The sequence below is a fragment of the Sinocyclocheilus rhinocerous genome, unplaced genomic scaffold (genome assembly GCF_001515625.1).
Source record: "Sinocyclocheilus rhinocerous isolate Xijiao unplaced genomic scaffold, SAMN03320098_v1.1 scaffold36, whole genome shotgun sequence".
Classification (NCBI taxonomy): Eukaryota; Metazoa; Chordata; class Actinopteri; order Cypriniformes; family Cyprinidae; genus Sinocyclocheilus; species Sinocyclocheilus rhinocerous.
This window is the reverse complement of record NW_015664459.1, coordinates 309538-318092: the sequence shown is the minus strand read 5'-3', so window position 1 is coordinate 318092 and position 8555 is coordinate 309538. Positions and strand designations below refer to the sequence as shown.

Sequence of the window (8555 nt, the reverse complement as noted above, 5' to 3'; positions counted from 1 at the left end):
CTCATAGAGACAATGGAGAGAGAAAATTGAGACTTCTGCACCAACAGTCTCCTGCTTCTCAGATGTTTCTCCTGAGGAAAACACACTCAGTAACCTCACGTGTCTCATCTGGAGTTGCACAGGAGATCCCAAATGTCTCAATGGTGCTCAGAAGTCAAACATCTCAATATGAACTCAAGCTATATGCTATGCTGTTAGTTTCATAGTTGTGTACTTATTCATGTCTGCTAACAGTTGTCTTATTTGTGTTTTATTTTATCCAAAATAGTTATAGTAGAAGCACCTTGTCACACCCCTGTGGACTGTTGATTGTGGTTTCTCCCTCTGTGTCCTTATTTGGTATAGCCCGTACTAATCATTAGTTAATTACCCTCATTGTGCTCACCTGTCTGCCACTAATAGTCCACCCTTTATTAGTTCCTGTCTGTCTGTGCTTTGGTTGTCGGTTATTGTGAATGTTACCCCGAGTGTGTGTGTGTCTCACCTACCTGAATCTGCCTTGTTGTGTCTACATTAAAAGTCATTATTGGAATCCTTGTCGTCCTCGTCGTCCTGCCTGCCTCCACACACCGTGTCGTGACAATATCGAAAATTAAATGAATAAAATTGTACCTTTTTACATACCTTTTTATATGTGTTTTAAAACCAAGACATGAGTCCAAATGAACCCCTAAGTATTTATATTCCGAAACAACCTGTAATCTCTCTCCTGAAATGAAAATATCTTGTTTTATATCAACACTATGTCCTTTAGAAAAGAACATACTAGCTGCTTTTCTGGAGCTCTTTAGGATGAACAAACAGGTTATTTTATTATGTGTTTCTCAACCAATTATGGGAACACCCTTTTAACCCAAACGTACCAAACAATAACCTCTAACTGATATAGAGCAATGGAAATAAAAGTCAAAATCTGTATTTAACAACACCACTAACTTTAAACAAAATACCAAATAAGGAAGTTAGTCAGTATTTCCCAATAAACAATTACAAGTTTTATTTATTTATTTATTTAGAGGGAGAGAGAGAGAGAGAGAGCAAATGCTGCAAAAAGATTTGAATGGAATATGATTTTAAATATAATATAATAATAATAATAATAATTCCCCAATAGTCTCAGGCAAGGTTCCCAACATGGGGCTTGGTGAAACTTCGCTCAATATATCACAAATAACTCACTAGCCAAATATCGGTGGGCCGGTGACACTTAAGGGGTTAATAATATATGTAGGATACATTATTAACCTCACTTATAATACACATTCATAAAAGTGCAATATGTAACTCTTTATAGACTTTATGTAGCCCTGCCCCTTTTCAGCGCTGCGTTTGCTGTCTTCTATCTTCCCTTCATATTTCCACAGCGTGAAGGTAAAGTCATACGGATTTATGAATAAAATGCTTGTTTTAAAATCTAAAATTAAAAATTTGTTAAGGCATACACAAACATTACAATGCACATGAAAACTTTAGTTAATTCTACAATAAGTAAATCCATTTCAACAGCTAATACGCTTCAACAGTGATCTAGCCTATTCACTGTATTACAGGTTGAACTAAATGGTTTCAGATACTTCATTGCTCTGTCTATGGTTCATTGTTATTGACCATGGACAGTTTATGCTGTCCATATAGATGACAAACCAATGGGCCAGTCTGTTAAAAAAAAAAAAAAAAAACGGCTCACCAGGCCCGCCTTGATATAATGATTGACAGGCTGGGGGCATGATCGGCTCGGAATGCATTTTCAAATCCACATTGACTAGTCTACACTGATCGCAGGGTATTTAATGAAAATGCAATTGAAACGTCTTAAGTGTAAGTGTCAATGCATTTAAGAAAAATAAAAGACATTTAAATCACCATTTTTGCAACCATTTTGCTGCACATTTGGCTCAAATTGCATTTTGAAATTCACACTGCATTTTGCTACAATTATCACGAGGTATCATGATGAAAATGCTCATCTCAAGTGTCCTACCCATAATTCTAAATGCATTTAGGAAAAATGGCATTTAAATGATAATTTTGCTACAGTTTTTGCTTGGACATATTAAACATATCTAATCAATTTGGGTACTACAATTTAATTTTAATTTTGCAACTTATAAAGTGTTGAAATGTTTTTAATTTACATATTAAAACTAGTGTAGAAAATGGCAAATGTAAATTATATAATTGAATTTTCATTTTCATTTTGCACTAAATGTTGCACATATGATATGTGAAAATGTAAATTTAAATACAGAAATACATTGCCATTTTATATATTGCATTGTCATTTTGCATATTACATCTCAAAATGAATTTTGCAACCCATATGCTTCCATAGAGACATGCATGTCATATTCTCTTATGTGCCACCATGGGCGGCGCTAGGAAGGGGCTAGCAGGTGCTCCAGCGCCCCCATTGCACCCCCATACATTAAGAAGGATTAAATAAAATAAAAACATTTGACTCATTACACATGCATAACTTGTGCAATGCAATACAACGTGATGTGATTTGCAGTTGCACATTCCGTAATGTTTTAGCATTTTATTTAAAAAAATGGATCGTCAAGTGCCAAGTAGGCCTGCCCCCGACTAAGGATTTTTCTAGTCAACTAGTCGCACGTTTATATTAAATTGATTAATATAATAACCTACTAAATCATCTTTCAATATGCATTTAGGCGTAGGCTATTATAGCCTATATTCCGCGCTCAAGCGCGTGCATAAAGCTTACTGCAAACATCAGCAAAAGTAATGATTATGAATGCGTCTGGGAAAAAGAAGACATTTTAATTATTTATTACTAAATTAGTGCTTTCTCAGTCAGTGTCGGCTGCAAGCACAGGTGCTGACTCTCCATCTCCACAGTAATGGATGTGCCTTTAATAGAGAAATGCACCTTTCATACAGAATACATACTTTGAGAAGATTTGTTTTTTTGTTTGAATTGGTTCATTTAATAGTAGACATTTCAAGCTTTCTACAGATTTATTTCTTATGTCTGTGAGCTGGTTCATTGTTGTGACATGCTCCATTCATGGAGACTGCATGAAACGGCAGAAAGCACATCCAAAAATGACGGAGTATTTTACGTCCTTTCCACAGGAAAGAAAAAAAAAGATTGTGCCGGTGCCCCCGTGTCATACAGTAAGCGCGATAATACTCCCACACTCCTCAAACACTTCAAATGTGCCTATATAGCCATTTTATTATTAATACAAATAATAATAATAATAACCTGTTTTGGTCATATTTACTATTAATTGCCCAGCTCCCCTGTCATTGATCTAGCACCCCCTCAGCACCTGCATTCACACCCTTGTGCGCCACAGAAATCAAGGCAAAATGAATGAATTCTGATCAGTCTCTTTGTAGCAAACTCAACAGAAATATTGTCTTTGACAATATAATCACAAGCTGCAGGCTTAGAAATTACTTACTAATTGTTAGTTAATAAAACAAATAACACTAAAGCAAATCAAGCCGATTTGGATTACTGTGTTTTACCTACTGAATCAGCATGTTATTCCCCTGCCTACTCTCTCACAACAGCCAGTCGCTGTCACAATTTATGTAAAGAGGGATTAGCTAGTAATTAAACAGACATAGATACAATCCAGTAACTAAACAGATAGAAACTTGCTGGTCATGTTTTTTTTTTTTTTTTTTAACAATTACATCTCAACCACACTTGACAATGACTCAAATAGATTTAAAGAAATCACAATCAATACATATGGAAGTTGTGAATCACACTAAACACAACATACCTATTAATTGCCTTAATTACATATTACCTTAATTACATCATATTAGGTTGATAAATTTTACCCAGGTTACATTTCTTTAAAACCAGAAAATAACATCTGTAGAAACCGGATTCCTTCTAATACACTTCCTCTATGGCCCCTCAAACAAGGAATTAATTTCCTGCCATAAAAAGTCACTCGGTAAACAACTATTGTGAGGGAATACTCCAATGAAATGAGTCAGGCAGTGCTAGACAACATATCATTTTTCTATGGTTCAAAAAAGCTTACAAAGCATGTTTCTCAGAAATAAGTTGAGAGAGGTGTCAGGTGTTTCATGGAGAGCAAGGACACAGGTTGTTCAATAGATGGCAAAATTGCCCTTTTTTGGTGACTGGATCACTTTTACAGCACAGAATGGAAATTACAGTTTCCAAGTGTCCAGTTGCTGTGTGAGATATGAGGGGCATAGAATTTATTTATTTTTTAACAGGACCCTGAAAATACTCAGTCGTAGGTATTAACAATCTGATTCAACATGGGGGGCCCAGCATGTGTAACAGAATATTGTGGTTATAACACTGCAATTGTGAATTGTGATATAACTCATGTGCTGTGGGAGTTGGTGATTATATGTGGCACACAAGTGAGAATATACAATTGGAAGCTTTTAATGCTTGCTCTTTTTCTGTTGGGAAACATGTGCTGCTGGTCTGTTGTCAGATGTGCAAGATGCAGTGTAAATGACAGAGCAGTCTCTCAACAAAGGAAGATAATTCACAACTTTTTGCAAATTTGGTTTTAGTTCCCCTGTTCAAACCCAAATGAATGAAAGGGATTTTTTTTTCATTATGGAATTAGTCATAAATGTCTCTATCAATGGACAATGCCATTGATAGAGGCTAAAGCAAAAAGTTGTTTTATGCTACCAAGCCATTTGAAGATTATGCTTTTTGAACTTTTCCATGATTATGGCCTATTACAGACCTAATTTAAATTTTGTGTGGGAAACAGAAAAAGAGAAATGTGATCAGATATCCAGATACAGAAGGCTCTTTATATGAACAAATATAAACACACACAGTGTCCTGATGCTAATGATTTGATCTGCTGGATTGAATCACGGTGATTGTAATGCCAAGTATAAATGTAGCCAATGTCTCACCCACCTGACTATGCAGACCAGCTGTTAGCCATCTTCACCCAGATCTTCAACAGATCACTGGAGCTGTGCAATATTCCTTACTGCTTCAAATGCTCTATCCACAGATAGTAATTCCTTACCACTGTCACCTTTTGGCTTGCTTAGTTGGGGACACTTAAAATTTGGTAATATTATTGACTTGATTGCATAGACACTACTGGTGAGAACTGAACTGAGCTGGATAGTTATTAAACTGAACTGAATCAACAGTGAACTGACTTAAACTGAAAAATTGACTTTAATATTGTCCTCTTTTTAGAGCTGCTGCACAGCAGAATTATATTTTGTTTGCATCATTGAAACATTATTTTCCTGTTTAAACTGTAAAACTGCTTTGACACAATCTGTATTGCCTAAAGCGCTATGCATACATATGTATATAATGGTGACTTGACCTGTTGCTTTAAAGTCTGTGGTCATGAAGTCATTCGAGAGCCTGGTGTTGAACCACCTGAATGACATCACTGGACCTTTGTTAGACACCCTCAGTTTACTTATTGAACAAACATGTCCATGAATGATGCAGCAAACATGGGACAGCACTACATCCTGCAACACCTGGACAAACTGTCACGGAATGCCAGGAGAAAACAAGGTAGATCCAAATGCAGTAGTTTATTAAAGTAACAAATAATCAGAACAGAACAAAAACTAGACAAAAGGTAATCCAAAACACAGGGAACAGAAAACACGATGTAACCTCGAACAATACTGCAGCAAAGACAGACAGAGTGAGCATGGTATAAATAGTGATGGGATGATGAGTAAATTACTAACAGGTGATCATGATCAGAACAGAAGGACAAGGCAAAGGACTATGGGAAACAGAGTTCAAAACATGTAACAAAGAAACAGGAAGAGCGCCCTCAAGTGGCCAGTCCAGGGCACCACAACCAGACACTGTGACACAAACTAGAGACTTAAGTTCAGCCTTCAACACCATTATTCCAAACCCCCTCCTGTCCAAGCTGACCCAGCTCTCTATGCCCACTTCCATCTGTCAGTGGATCACCAACTTCCTGAGAGACAGGCAGCAGCTAGTGAGGCTGGGAAATTCACATTTAACACCTGCACCATCAGAACTGGCACACCGAAGGATGTGTGGTCTCCCCACTACACTACTCCTACTACTACACTTCTGCAGTTCTACAGATGTACTCGCCGATCAATGAGTCTATTCTGTGCACAGTTAAATGCCTCCCAAGGCCTCTACTAAAGGGGTGGTTGATTGTGAACTTTTTGAACTTTAGTTACTGTGTAATGTTGCTGTTTGAGCATAAACAATATCTGTAAAGTTACGACGCTGAAAGTTCAATGCAATTGTCTTTTAAAGTTATGGCAGTTTAATGCCTACAGTTACAGCTGGTCGGGACTACAACGAGCTACTTCCCAGGTTGGTGACATCACAAACCCTGAAATTTACATAAACCCGTCCCCGGGAACATGCAACAAAGGGGGCGAGGCCATGTTGTGCTGCTTTAGAGAAGAGGAAGAGTTGTTGCCATGCAGTCAAAACTAGGGGTGCATGAAAAAATCCATTCATATATGAATCGCAATTCTGTCTTCTAATGATTCTAATGGATTCACAACTTTCCAAATCAATGTTCTAATCCTGTTCCTCGTGTCCCCCTGCTCTGCACACGCTCTGCATTTCTCTCTCGCCTGATTTAGATCATCAGCTCGTCAGCTCCATCAAGGACTGTGTTCCAATTATACACTTTATGTGTACAGACTATGGAAGCAAAATAATGCCATAAGTCTTTGAAACAAAAAAGCATGTTGAATAGCACTAACTGAAAAAATAATGCATTGCATTAATCGTGCTTGCATTTTAATGCCTTGTATTTCCAGGGCTTGCATTTTTAGGTCCTGAAATGTAACATAGTTGATTATTTAAGCTGTGAATATTTCAATTCAAAATATTTCACACACATTTTCATAATTAAAAATTCAATAATTCATATTCACCTTCCAGAATTCACTTCCAAAATATTAAATCCGTTTAAAAATACGATGTATAATATTCGATAGGCAAATTTCGGTCAATTTTATTTTACTTTCCAAATTCGCTTCCACAAATTCAGTGGTTAAAATTCGACAGAAAATTCGCCATTGCACATCCGGGAGCTGCAGGAATAGCAGTAGAGCACCGATGCATGATCTCCAGCTGCTGTCAGTCGCTCACCAGCAGGTGGCGCAAGCGGCTGTTGATGAAGACCAAAGCAACAGGTGGATCAAATCATTCATTCACAAAAACTGATCTGCAGAAATGGAGCAAGTGGTAAGTAGAAGTTATGATAATCAGGGCCAGTATAAACGTGGAAAAGCTGATTGTGTGTATGTTTAATTCAACATATTGCTGTTTCCTGTAGCTTACATGTAAGCAGCTTACTCTACCACAAAGATTATAAGCTATTTTACCCAACGCTGAAGTACAGAACTAACATTACATCTGAGGAAGGCATATATTGCTTTCGGTTGCTTAGTTTCCGTAACGTTGTATCATTGTGTGACGCTGTGCTGCAATACTGGGGTTCCCCCTCATACTTCACACTCCAGGATTCCCCAACCAGCATAACGCGCCTCAGTGAACTAATACAGTGATATAAAAAAGACCTCAGATCTCCGAATACTGATCTATAGATCTATACTGATCTATAGATCTATAGATCTATACTGATCTATAGAGTCAGTCAACAGTCCTACAAAGTTATCAATACCACGATTAGTTTTAACAATATGCAACCACTTTATATCAACATAAAAAAGGAGTTCAAAAGCATTTGAACTCCAAAAGCAGAGCAGAGTTTGCAAAAGCAGGGGTCAACTGGGACTAAAATGTGGCCCTTGACCAATTTTTACTTAAAAAAAACTTTCACCTTTTTTATGATCCTTTTAGGGTGTACTCACACTAGGCATGGTTGCCTTGAAACGAGGCCGAGCACTATTATCCCCCCTCCCCACTCGCCCACTGGCCTGCACTTGCACTTGCACTAAACATTCCTGGCCAGAGCACGCTTACGTCATGTACGAGATAATACACAACATGCGTACCGCGCCCGAGCCCAACTGAACTGTGCTCTGGCCCACCTCTTCCAAGCAAGCCAGGGATGGCTAAACGAACAGCGCCCGAGCACAGTAGGGAGCAATCACACTAGTCAAACGAACCGGGCACTGGGGGTCAAACGCGCTCGGGCACGGTTCAAAACGCCTAGTGTCTGAGTACACCCTTAGACATGGGCGACATTGGCGGCAAGTTGTTAGTCATGGAATCCCTGTAAGCCCCGCCCCCTTAGTTACTGTTGCTCACTCGGACAAACAAACAGAGTTGCTCACTGTCTTACAATGACAGCTGTCAGTGAAAACCTTCTCCCGAGGTGTTTCTGATAAATTTGGGACACAGACTGATCTTCAAGTGGGATTTAAATATGCCATGGAGGGATATATAAAATATATTAAAATAAATATGTAAAAATACAGATCACAATGCAAATGGGAGAATTATGTTACGGTCGTCATGATCGCAATCACAACATCCCGGACCAACACCATTCTAATACCGCAGAGTAAGATTAAATTAATTTACATTTAACCAGATTAATATGGAG

At 38.0% G+C, this 8555-nt stretch overlaps 1 protein-coding gene across 1 annotated transcript in view; it reads right to left on the bottom strand.

The window, feature by feature from the left end:
- Positions 1–8555, bottom strand: part of LOC107730100 (macrophage mannose receptor 1-like) — an 80796-nt gene that overhangs the window by 16167 nt on the left and 56074 nt on the right. The gene's annotated exons all lie outside the window — the stretch shown is intronic.